The sequence below is a fragment of the Phodopus roborovskii genome, unplaced genomic scaffold (genome assembly GCF_943737965.1).
Source record: "Phodopus roborovskii unplaced genomic scaffold, PHOROB, whole genome shotgun sequence".
NCBI classification, from domain to species: Eukaryota; Metazoa; Chordata; class Mammalia; order Rodentia; family Cricetidae; genus Phodopus; species Phodopus roborovskii.
Genome location: NW_026126480.1, coordinates 46,880,270 through 46,894,191, shown reverse-complemented (window position 1 = coordinate 46,894,191; position 13,922 = coordinate 46,880,270).

The window sequence follows — 13,922 nt, the reverse complement described above, 5'->3', positions numbered from 1 at the left end:
GCTCCTTCCCGGTGTACCTCAAGAACTTGAAGACCTTTGTGGCTGCTAAGTGATGCATCAATTGGTAGCATCTTGTTTCCCAAGGCAGGGGAAGACAACGCCAAGTTTGAGCACATCCAGAGGTTTCACAGACATGTGGGGATATGGTGCCATCATTGTGAGAATGGGAGATTTGTGGTCAAGTGAACTCGGGCCCCCAGCATAAGGTCTGTGCGCAGGATATGTAGAACTGGGCTTGTAGCAGCAGCCTCATAGTCTCTCCCACACTTACGCCTTTCTGAGCTGATGCTGTCCATGAGCAGAGGGTGCTGAAAATGCTGGGCAGAACCAAAGGCACTTACTGTCCTAAAGTTCTTGGTGGCTTGCCCTCAGGACACTTCTGCTCCACACTCAGAAGGCATGGTAAGAGCCATGAAGCTGGTGTCTATTCTACTCCAGGTGCTGTGGGAGTGTCCATATTAGATCATGATGTAAGAAGAGGGTCTAAGGATCTGTAAAGACAGCCTATTCTAAAGCCAAGGTCAAGAATTTGGGATGAGACAAGGCAGGGGTGCTCTCAGACACCCCCCCAGCCCCAGAAGGCCATGAACAATCATTGTTGTCATTGTGGAGTCTACAGATATGGATTTTAAATAATTAAAAAAACCCACCTTCACACTGTCCAATCAGTCAACTCCTTTCAAATATATGCTGGGACAATAAGTTGCTGGAACACTCTATTGGGGGGCCATGGGCCAGCCAAGGTAGCCAACTGCTCCTATTAAGATACCAAAGGTTGCCAGGTGGTGGTGGTACACACCTTTATTCCCAGCACTTGGGAGGCAGAGGCAGGTGGATCTCTGTGAGTATGAAACCAGCCTGGTCTACAAGAACTAAATCCAGGACAGGCTCCAAAGCTACACAGAGAGATCCTGCCTCAACAAAACAAAACAAAGATGCCAAGGTTCTTTTCCTTTCCTTAGCCACTTGAATTCTTCTCCATGCTACTATGTACCGGGTAAAGCCACTGGAAGAGACCTCCTGGTAGCCACTCTTAGTGGCTGCCAGATTCTTCTGACTAAAGGGCTTTAGGTATCTCTAGATGAGGCTGCAGGTAAGGTATGTGCAAGGTCCAAATTTCCTTTCTGGCATGGAAAGAGGCACTGCTGGCCACATGGTAAAGACAGAAAAGGCTAACAGATAATAAATTCACACTTTAATAATACTCATGGAGACTCCTTGAGCTAGGATTTAAAACAAGTTTTATTAAAACTGTACAATAATTTACAAATAAGTAAAAATTCTCTGGTATATATTATAGGAACCACAATACAAAAATATGTGTAAAATTTATAACTGCCCACCATACAAACCTAGATTAAGCCTGGGAATACTGTTTAGCACTGAACAGAAAGGTCGCGTGTTTAGAGGGGTGTGTGTTAAGGATTGCTTCATTGAACACAAATACTTCCTGGCACTTTGCCATGAGAAACCAAGTTCTGCTCCTTTTTGCATAAGTTTACAATAAAGCTTTTTTTTTTTTAGAAAAGATACAATAAATATATGCTTTGATACATATATTCACAATATGATTTTCCTGAGCCTAAACTTAAATCCATCACCGTGTAATAACACACAACCCACCGTAAGGGTTCAATGACGGAGTGATGGCAAGAGCCGATCCACTATCAGTGCCTCAAAGCCACTCTCCACCCTCCCTCCTGACTCCCAGGTGGTGTTTACAAGCCATATAAGGCACTCAGGTTTCCTGAAGGCTACAGAGTCTGCCAGGGCAGAGACTTAAGTCACAGCCATAGGCCTTCAGCAACAGAACGCTAGACCATGGAAACGAAGTAGACACCACATGGCTGTTCATGAAGGACTCTGCGGTTTATGTGGATTTCTAGTTTAGACAAACGAAAAAGGTTTATTCCGTTCTGTGTTGTGCACACAGAGTGAGCAGGCTGACAACCCACACCTCAGTGACACAGTTTGAGTTCCTGGGGGACATGTCAGGATCCCTCTCCTTGCTTCAGCAAGGCAGTGCCATGAGCACAGATGCCTGTCCTGTTTTAGGAGCTAGCAGCAAGAGCTCAAATGTGGGAGGGATCACGTCTAACCCAGCCCTTGGTGATAGGTTCAGTCTGGGATTTAGAAAATGCACCTTACTTTTGAAATGATTGAGCTCTTCAAATACTCACTGGCGGCAAGAATCAGTAACAAAGACTCACATGTACACCCCCCTCACACACACACCCAAAGTTCAGAACCAACATTGGGATCATGTGACAAGAAGGTGCTTATGACACATTGAATAAAAACCATGAGATGTAAGGAGAGTACAGCCTTCCAGCTAATCATGTGCTTTCAGGAACACATCTGGGTGGAAATGCAGTTTGGTTTGTGGGATATTATCTAACATTCTCTGAGCCATTTCCCTTTCTATGTATATATACTTTACACATAAACAATAATGACTTCATGAGCACTGGTACCTATTTACACGCTTCTCTTTCTTGTACAGTCTTTCTTCAAAACAAACAAACAAAAGGTTCCCAGATCTGTGATTTAGTGTCAGTGGATATTAGGAAATTATTCCAGACACTCCCACACATGCAAAGCCATGATCCAACAAAACCAGAGGGATGTGAGGTGGGGTGAGTTTCCAGTGGAATTTTTGTTTGTTTCCAATCAGCTACTGTTCTCTTGCAAGTTCACTAGGAACTGTGCCAGGACCTCTGGTAGGCAGGAAGCTGCATGGAACTGAGACAGTTTCCAGACATGTCTCTAACCCAGTGGTTTCCCTCACCTACAGATCTGGCAGCATTGCTAATACAGGCTATTGCTGCCATTCGGTGCTGAGTACAGCAAATGGACCAAGAGAAGATAGTCATCTAAATTAGACAGTATGGAAGATTTCAGACTCAAAAGCCAAACCCAATGTCAGGTTCAGCTAGGGAAGCCATGACTGGACTAGTGCCTTGTCCAAGTGCATCAGGAACTATGGCATGAATGACAACAGGAAGAACCAAGTGTACTCAGTGTATTTCCCAGCAGAAATCCTGCAGCCACTGAAGAAAAGGCCTGTGTGTCCAATCCTGTAAACTCTCCACTGATTTTGACCTAAGGGTGTATAACCACTCGGTCATCTGCACCACACCAGAACATTTCTCCTGACACAAATATAAAATGAACTTAATACTTTCAGACAACCTTCTCATTCCTCCCCCTGGCTACTGGACTTTGTAATATACAATGCTGAATGTAGCAGTCACATCTGGCTGTGTATCTCACTATCCAGTGCGGTCAATTTCCAGGTGCTTTGAAAGGGCTCTAATCCATTCACTGACCTCTCACTGAGCAAGCACTCAAATGAACACACACACACACACACACACACACACACACACACACACACGCTCCTAACTTCAGCACAGAGAGTGACAACCTTAGACTAGCAAGGATGTGATGAGGACAGAAGGGCCACCTCCAACCAAGGATGTATTCTGGTCCACACAAGGGAAGACTTTCCTGGACTGTGGATGGACCATCTAGCATAACAGAAATCTCACTTGAACCATCCTTATGCGTGCACTGTTTTCTCTCTGAAAGAAAAAAAAAAAAACAGAGTAGGAACAAGGGCTTTAGTGCAATATACTTGAGACACAAACAGGAGTGCTCACAATGTGGGGCAGCACTCAAAGCATAGGGTCAAGAGGAATACTGAGAGAGAGAGCTACAATCAGACTGACTCTTCATGTGGGTAACAGTGTCCCATTATGGTGGCGCTGGCTTTGTGGATCCCACACTAATGGCACATCTGCAGCCTCTGGCTGCAGCCTCCTAGGATACTGCACGTTCACACACAGAGTGGAATTAGTCTGTATTCCTCACTGTAGAATTCATCCCAACCTTCCCTCAGTGATCCCTGAAGGCTGCCAATTTCTTCTCAATTTCCTTTTCTTCTCTGAGTTTAAGAAATGTGCCTCTTCTGGCTTCTAACTTTCTCTTATTACCTTCAAACTTTTAATGTTTCTAGCCACCAAAGGAGCTGCTAAAGTTTCTTTCAAGTAGATCAGCCCCTGCTGCAGTGGGTGGGAGAGACCCAGGGCCACAGCTGCTGACACTAACGTAAGAGGTATTACCTCACATAGAATTTAAAAAAAAAAAAATAGGGGCTAGAGAAATGGCTCAGTGATTAAAGAGCACTGGTTGCTCTTCTAGAGGACCAGGATTTGATTCCTAGAACCCCTAAAGCAGCTAATGTAACTCCAGCTCCATGGGATCTAGCCCCCTCTTCTGGCCTTCACTGGCACTGCATACATGTTGTTCACAGACACACAAGCAGGCAGAACAACCCATACACATAAAAAAAAATTTAAGGTTCAAAAAATTTTAAAGAGTTAAAGTAAACAGTCACATTATACATATGCTAGCTTCTGCACACATTATAGTTGGAATCGATGCTGTCATTATAATAACACGTTCTCTACCTTTAATCTGAACCACTTCTAAATAGGTTGTTAAAGAGCTATCTATTTTTAGAATATTAAAATGGGGGAAGGGGACTCTTTCTATTCTAGACCTTTTATTTTCCAGGTACAAAGTCAAAGCTCCAAGGGAGATAAGGGGGAATTCTCATGGTGACACTTCAGGCTAATAAGGCCTGAGGCCTTGATGATCGACTCTCCAACCCTCCCACCCATGGCTCTTACCACATACTCCTGACTCTATGAATTATGCGATCAACTGTTCAGAGTATGAACTACATATGACAAGAAGAAATAAAAATCCATTGAAAATAATTTAGACTCCTAAATAGCCACTTTCAAAGTCGAAAGGAGAAAGGACATTCAATTGCCTGGGGCTGTTCTTTCTAGCACTTTCTGAGTTGATAGCTGCCCTGCTTTGCTTACATAGTTCATTCATTGCCACTATTTCCAGGTGGGTGGCTTTTTGCCTTCATCTGTGACTGCACGTGCAGGTGTATGAATGCTAACACACACACATTCACATACGCGTGCACACGCACGCGTGCACACACACACTCACACACACATATGCCACACGCACACAGCTTTTAGAGTGGGTGACTTTCTGTCCCCATCTATGGCAGTGCCATATTATACAAGCACACTGAACATACTTGTACATTTGTGCACATCTGTATACAACACAACACATACAAGTATACAACACATTCATACACATATACAGGCACACAGTACTCATTCGCATACACACGTACAGTTTCTAGAGTGGCTGAACTTCTGCCTTCATCTGTGACTGCACCACACACAATGTATGCACCCATACATCCATATAACATGCATACTGGGTACACACACATATACATGGAGACATTATTTTGGTCCCAGGGTTTTAGTCCTCACAAATCCCTTCTGCCCCACTCCCCAAGCTCAGGCCTCTGAAAATAATGCTATTCTCCCTTCATCTACTCCCTTTCTGGATGCTAGTTCAGCTTCAGCTCAAGATTCCAGTCAGACTGGAGCCATGCAGGGTACAGGGTAAGCAAGAGTAAAACCATCTTGTGAGTATGGGGCTCTTCAGTGTTACATGAACTGCTGGCCCAGAGCTAGCTCAGCACCCCAACTTCTCACTCATAAGCGCCTCTGTAGTCAGGAAGCCTGAAGCTACTCTCCTGCCCACAACCTGGAGTTGGGAATACAACTTCTGCTTGGACCACACAAACGATCAGACTACAGCAGGTCCTGCCTTCCCTCCCAGGTCTGGAACTTAGTAGACCAGGGTTGGGTGTCCAACCAAGCAAACCTCCGAAAAGCCGGGAACTATGAATCTCAGGTGGATTCACCCAGCGGAAGTGCTGCTGCATAAGTGTGGCCGTTGTTTCCCTCGGGTGGAGAGTGTGCTCCATAGAAACCTCATGGGAAGGGAAGAGCACCACCTGTGCTCCCCACTCTCCTGTGTGGATGAACCTGTATGTCCAATGACACAGCTGTGATGATGACTCAACCACAGTGGGACAACGTGTCAACTCCTGTGAATCCCAGTGAGCAGTTGAGCATGGGGGTGATCTTGGTGACCCTGGAATATTCTACTTCCTCTGCCACTGGGAAGCATGATGGGCCATGAGGTTGTGGTCGGACAGGACATGATCCTTAGCCACTGTGAGCATAGCCATTGGCTGTTTTGCTCTCTCATGCAGTGCTTATCTGGGTGTACCAAGGACTCCACAGCAACAACTGGAGTAGGCACAGACTGCCGCTTACCTCCTCGAGAGCACGGGAGCTGATGGAGCAGCACTCGGGAGATGATGCTGGCTGCAGGGGTTAGAGCACACCTGGGAATCTGCTGCCAGCTCCATGCCCTTTGAAGTAGAGACTGAGGCAATACCTGCCTCATGGCAGTGTGATGTGCTTAAAGAAGGCAGCACCAGGCCCACAGCCTGTCCTCTCTCTGGTGAGTGAGCAGTTAATGAAATTTCAGTACGGGGTTGCAGTAAGACTGGGGATACCCTTTGAGTTGGTAACACACCCAAGGGCTCAGCTTGTGGAATCAAAACGGGTAGAGTGGGGTGGGGTAAGGGTAGGATAGTAACAACAGGGTTGTCCCTGATCCTGCCCCTCCCCCACTTGCTTACTTACAGTAGGGAGCTCAGTCAGCAGGCATGCGGACTCGGGCTTTTGAGCTGCAGAAACAACACCCATGGATAGCGCAAGAAATGGCCCTGGCATATGGATGGGGAAACAGCATGTTGATTTATGTCAAAACAGAGTCAGGGAGCAGCCCTGCCGCCTGTGTTTTTGTTGAGAACTTCCACAGGCTCTCAGCTGTTTCCTAACAGTAAGCTGTTGGCACAGGAGATGAACACCTTCCTGGGTCCCCAAGAGTGCAGCTTGGATGAAACTCAACTGCTGCAGATGGGAACGCTGGAAAAAGGCTGGGGCCCACAGCCTCAGCCAGGATGCAAAGACAAACAGAGCTCCCATCTGGGGAGCCCACTGGGAAGGCTGGGACCCTGCAGCCCCCAAACACTATGCTCCAGGGCTCCCAAAGTAATCCATCACAAGACACTAGAGGACAGCTTAAAAGCAGGGTCTTCCTGATGAGCTCTGCCTGCCCAGTCACATTAACTAAACACATCCAGCCCAGACAGAAGCAAGAAGCATACAGGGCCATTTTGGAGCCAAAGCCTCATTCCCAACGCTCTGCTTTGGGATAGTATCAAGGAATAGAAAACCTGATAAGACAGCGACTTAGCATCTTTTTACTTTCTCACAGCCACTCCACCTAAGCCCCTGGGCTAGCAGATGGGCGCAGTTCCCCGAGCTTCCCTCAGCACCCCCCTTCCCTGTAGCCTCAGGTCAGTCCAGCCCCTCACCTGCCTCCTGAGAAGAGAGCCTGCCCCTTCTCCAGGGCTTCCCAGAGTTGCTGACAACTGTGTATATGGCCTCTGGCAGCTCAGAAGTGTCTCCAAAGTCCTAAAAGCCCCACCTTCAAAACGGGATGGGGGTTGGGGTGGTCTCAGGTCTCCCTGCTTTGATATCTGCCAGCTGGCCTGCACAGCTGCGATCCTGCACAGGCCAGGCCTCACACTGCTCTGAAACTCGCTTCCCCGACTCTTCTGAGCAGGGCTCAGCTTGATCCCTGGCTCAAGCTCCCTTTGAAGCTCATTCTCCCTTTGAAGCCTCTAAATTGCCACCTGCAGGACTGGGAACAGAGCTCAGCCCTCTCAGCCCCTCCTCCTAGAGCTCCAGCTTGAAGGCCTCAGACTGGGGAGGTGTGTCTCAGCCTCTAGGGTCATAGGAACCAACCTCTGTAATCAGCCTGTTCTGTACAGACGGCTGTGTGTCTTCAGTGGGTTGTTTCTCTCGAGGACCATGCTTGCCCTGGGTTCCCTGCTGTCCTCCCTGGTTAAGCAAGGTCAGAACAGAAGCTCCAGGAAACAGTTGTTGCCTCTGGGACCCCAGTGCTTTGAGGACCCAATTCAAGATCCTGAGTGATACTTTGTTTAGGTGGGAACCCAGGAGCCTGACCTCCCTAGGCTCAGTCTTCCACCCATTCCCCAGAGGGCAAGCAAGAAAGGCTTGGGTTCAGGGAGAAGGCTGGGTCACAACCTGGGACATAGAGGGCCATCGTTTCCATCGCTCCACCCAAAGCTCACCATTGGGAGGCTCTAGTGATCTCTCTCTTGTCCCATCCTCTAGGGGAGGCCCTGGATAGGACAAAGAGAGGGTGGGTTGCTGCTATAGAGTGCTGCATGCCAGGCACCACAGTAAGGGAGCAAGCAGAGGTTGGAGGTAGACAAGAGAGCACAGTAGCAGGCAGGAAAGGGGATCAGTACTGTGGGAATTGTGCTATGTGTGCCCTAGGCTCACTTCAACATTACTGGCTACACTGTGATCTTGCCTAAAGGCTTCCCACCAAAGGCTCGTGAAAGAGGGCACACAAGGACCTCTGGACACTCCCGTCCCAGGCCTGAGAGAAAAGTGTGTATGTGGTATGGAACCCCAGCACATCTGCAGCCACCACTGTTTTCTGCCTGGTGTTTCTCAGTTGCTTTGTGATCCTTCAGGCCTTAGGAGCAGCCACTGAGTCCTCCTGTTCTCTTTGTTTACAGAAGACTCCGATCCTCTGCAGATGGAGGCAGCAAAAGGTTGGTGTTAAGTCCAGAGAGCCAGGGCTCTGATGGATGCAGCCCTGCGTGGGATCAGAAAGCCCAAATCCACTAGAAGCTAAAGAACACCACTCTGGGCCCCACACCAGGCAGGAGGGGCGATTTGTGCTGTGAAGATGGTGTTGTGTCCGAGCTTACTTTAACATACCAGGGTGCACAGTGGTCTTGCCTAAGGCTTGGAGCCAGAGTCCAAGTGCCACTGCTCCTGAGTTCTGGAGAGCAGGGCCAGCAGAGAGACAGGCTAGAAGCACCACAGTTCCCCCTCCTACCCTGTCAGCTCAGTCTGGGGACACAGAGCACCAGCCTGTTCTTACCTGGTAGCCCCCACCTCAGCTCTTAGAGGGTTGCTAAAAGTGAGAGGCCTTCCCGGGGTAAAGACAAAGAGTCATTTCAGGGGCCAGGTCAGGCTAGATGCTTCTGGGGCTTTGTTCATGGTGGACAGCTAGGCTAAGGCCAGTGCTACTTAAGGCTTTGCCTATGCTCCTGACTGGATACTGAGCACATTGTTCAGCATCCCTTTGCTGACTAGATACAGCTAACCCAATGGGCAGGTGTGCACATGCACAACCAAACACACAGGTGCTTACACACAGTGGTACACACATAATCAAATGCATAAGCACACATCCTGCACCCTTCCCAGGCACACGCAGGTGTGAGTACTTTCACCTGCTTCCTATTGGCTCTTGGCTTCTTCTCCTGTCTTGGCTGTGGGCAGCTGCACTCAGCTGACAGTGGGGGTATCCTGCTCATGCTTCTAACACTGACCTCTCTAGCAATGACATCTCTTATTAATGGCCTCGCAGTCCTGTTATGAAAGGATCCATTATTGCGCAGACCAAGATGGCCATCTTATAGATGGGCGCCAGCTGTCCCCCAGGCAAAAGCTCCTGAGGAAAAGAGTAAATTAGACAATGGAGCAGTAAGGGGGAGGGGATATCCTCAATTTCCCAGCAGTCATTCCAGTCTGGCCTGAGATTTTGTGCAATACACCCAGAAATATTTGAGAACCGTCTTTGTCAGGAAAAACAAAGATTTTTTTTTTTTTTTTTTTTTTTTTAAAGACAGAGCACAATTAAAAGCATTGCAGCCAGGACAAATTGGAAAGGGGTCTGAAGTATTTCCTCGATCTGGATATTGATATCACTTGACCCAGCATCTTCAGTCCTCAGTGGGTACCCAGAAATCACACACACACACACACACACACACACACACACACACACACACACACTCCCAGGAGCACCTCAAAAGTGCCATTCAGGTAAACTGCATGCACTGTGTGAGAGGTAAATTCTCACAGGGTGGGAGTCACCCACATCTAGGGATGTTTCTTGGTGACTTTTAGCACAATGATGTGACTTGCAAAACCCACATGCACTAGGTCCTTCATTAAAGACTGAGAACCAGTGAGTGCCGTTTTCTTAGCAGTACCAGAGTCGGTGCCCAGGCTCTATGGGGGAAGGGCCAGATGTCAGAGCTGGGTGCCATATGTCAGAGCTGGGTGTTAGTTTATGTAATGGCCCTACAGAGCTCACAAATATGAAAAGACCCAACACCTAGTCTGATTAGATTCCGTGGCTATTGTGTGGCAGGCCCCATAGGAGGGTGGGGCAGGCTGAGAGCCCCTGGGAGCCAGGCAGAGACTACACGCCCCTTTGGAGAGGAGAGGGGAAATTTTTCAAATACAGCAGCTGCCCTATGAGGGGCCAGCCTCAAATTCAATGTTCACACCTAGGGAATAATTGCTAAACTACTGTACCCTTTTATTTCTGGATGATATATACCAAGTCATTAAGAAGATATGTTCTTTGGGTTAAAAGGGAAAATATCACATGTATACATTTTTGTTTTATTCTGTGTCTGCACAATGCTCATGGACTGTGGGTGTCTTCCGAGAAGAGCAGTTTACCCTTGGATTTAAGATGAACACCATCATTTCTGGCTGGCCTGGACCACAGCACATTGGAAGCAGCCTGAGACTGTGCTCATTGGCATTCGGGCGCTGGCTTCATGAGGAGCTGTAAATCTGAGGCCACTGACAGTTAATCTCACACCCTGTGAGCTTCCAGACCCAGAGCTGGGAGGAATGTAGTCCCTGGAGATCCAGCCCCAACCTCCAGGATCAAATGGGACCAGAGAATTTGTCTGGGCCAGCACGGAACATGCCACCAACAGCCTTACCCTGACTGCACCTCAGTGCGGGAACAGAGCGAGCAGGGCCACTCCAGCTGGGACGTATCACCAGCTGGAGGTTTATTCCAGACAAGCAGAAGGGCTAATCAAGGAGGGGAGGAGCTCCCTATTAGAGGTTCAGGGGACAAGGCCACTCTTAAAAATTGAACCACCTTCACGTTGCCTCCAACACAAAAGGGCCTGGACAAATTGAAGGAAACAAGGAAGAAAACATCTGTAACTTAGAACAAGCCAGTGTTTTCTTTGCCCATGCACCAAAAAGTTCACTACTAAAAAATTAATGGTTTTTTATGTGTGTGTGTGGGGGTGCACACACACATTCTCGTTTATATGTGTGCAGGCACACACGTGTGTACATGTAGGAACCCAGAGGTTGACATTTGGTTCCTCCTCTGTCACTGCCTACTTTACATGTCGAGGGATGGTCTCGAATTAAATCTGGGGCTCCCTGATTCAGGCAGTCTAGCTAGTCAGCTTGCTCTGGGGGTCCCTGTCTCTTACATCCATCTTTAGAGGTTCCAAACAGGTTGTCACACCAACCCAGTATTTATGTGGGAGCTGGGCATGGAAACTGCAGTCCTAATGGTTATGTTTCAAACCAGGACAAAAGGTTGAGGTGCCGTTTGTTTGTTTGTTTGTTTTCTGAGACAGGGTTCTCTGTGTAACAATCCTGGCTGTCCTGGAACTCGCTTTGTAGGCCAGGCTGGCCTCAGACTCTCTGAGATTCACCTGCCTCTGCCTCCCAAGGCTGGCATTAAAGGAGCTCGGTCACCACCACTACCCCTGCCCCCTGCCCTGGCTGCCAAGGTGTCCCTGCATCCCTCAGTCCCTACCTGTTACAGGGTCCTCCTAGCTGGCATACCCTATCCCCTACCAGGGGATTGGGCTGCTCTTCCCTCTATGATACAACCATTTTGGCTACCCACTCTTTCTGCCTCTTTGAACATTTGTGCCTCCTGGCTATTGCACCTGGCTCCCCTCTCTCCCCTCCCCCCTCCCCTCATGGCACATCTCAGTCTGATAATGAGCACTCTGGATTCCCCTAGATGTCCCTAGATGTCTCCTATATGTGCCTTTACTATGTTCTCCCATCGTATATCTAAAATAACCTCCTCCACCATAACTAGAAGCAGTCATGTCTTCATTATTTCTTTTTTTTTTCATTCCCTACTGTTTGGAACATGCCTCAAGAGTATTATGCATGATATTAACACCAGGAGAAGCCAGGGAAAGGGAAGATAGGGACTCCCACAGCCAGATGTCATAGCAAACACCTGTTATCCCAGCACTTGGAAGGCAGAGGCAAGAAGACAGTGAGTTCAAGACTAGCCTGAAGTGCATAGAAAGGAAGGAAGGGAGGGAGGAAGGAGGAAGGAAGGGTGGGTGAGATGGCTCAGCAGGTAAAGACACTTGCTACCATGCCTGATGACCTGAGTTCATTTCCTAACTCATACTCATACAACTGGAGAGAACTTTAGCTTGCAAGTTGACCTGTGACCTCCATATAGTGCCATGGCATGAACAGCATGCACACACATGCATGTACCTACATATACACACATGTAATTTTAAAATTAAAGGAACAAAACCTCTCTACAGCTGTTTTTGTAATTGTATATCTAAAAATCATTTCAAAATAAGAGCTTTTTGAAAGCTCACTGGGGTGAATGGTGATGTTCAGTCGGAAAGCAGGTGACATTCTGTCACTGCCTTTACTGTGCCAAACATACATCAACCGGCAGTTCTTAGAGCGGCACCTGGGACATAATCAGACACAGACCCTAGGCTTTGTGGCCCTCAGGCAAGAGGGGCCTCAGGTTTTTCTGGCCCACAATGCCAGGAAAAGGGGATGCTCAATTGTCCCTGTACCGCTCTTGGAATCAGTTCCTGCTCCAAGATCGCCGTTCCTTTTGTTGTGTATTATGCAGCTAATCCAGCCAGCTTCAGGGGACCTCTGGCTGTGGCTCCTAGGCTGCTCTGTAGCTACCCAAGCTAAGGGGTAGTCATGACTTTTTACTTTTCTTCCCTCTACCTTGACCACTCTGACTTTAGTGGCCGGGAAGCAGGAGATAGATGGTGTGAGTGTAACCCATACTCACAAAATGCTTTTGGGGGAATGGGGCACTGATAGCTGTAGTTTGAACACACACTATCCCCACAGACTCAGTCATGCATGTCCTAGCTAGAGGAAGTAGGTCATAGGGGATGGGCCCTTGGAAGTGTCTTGTCCCTGTTCTCCTCCTGTCCTGCTCCCTTGCTACTTCCTGTGTGTTCTGAGATGAGTAGCTCTGCTATCAGGATCTAAGCCTCATCACAGTCCCAGCCACAAAGGACTGAGCCCTCTGAAATCTTGAAGCTGCTCCATTGGGTTATTTTGGTCACAGCAACGTAAACATAACTAATACACTGCCTATGGCTACTAATGTCCAGACAGGGAGAGACACCTGTGAGGGGACCAGGCCTGCCTATACCCCCAGAACTCCTCACATGGCCCTATTTTCCCTCTGTCCTGGTTCTGTTGTTGCTGTTTTTTGTTTGTTTGTTAGCTTGATACAAGCCAGAGTTATTTGTGTAGAGGGAATCACAATTGAGAAAATGCCTGCTTCAGATTGGCCTGTAGGGCATTTTCTTAATCAGTGAATGAGGAGGGAGGGCCCAGATTCTTATGGATGGTGCCACCCTTAGGCACCTAGGGTATATAAGAGCTGGAGAGGTGGCTCAGTGGTTAACACACTGGCTGTTCTTCCAGAGGGCGGAGACTTCCAGCAACCACAAGGTGGCTCACAATCATTTATTACCACAGTTACAGGGATGAAACATCCTCTTCTGGCCCTGAGAGCATCAAGCATGCACTATGTGCACATACAGACATTCAGGCAAGACACTCATACACATCTTTTTTAAAAAGGAGGAGGAAGGGAAAAAAAAGAAAGGTCAGCAAGCCAGGAGGACTGAGATAGTATACAACACTCCTCCATGGCCTCTGCATCAGTCCCTGCCCTGCCTGAGCTCCTGCCCTGACTTCTCCTGGATGACGGAGTACATGAAATGAAAGCAACTCTCCTCCCAAGTTGCTCTTAGTCATGGT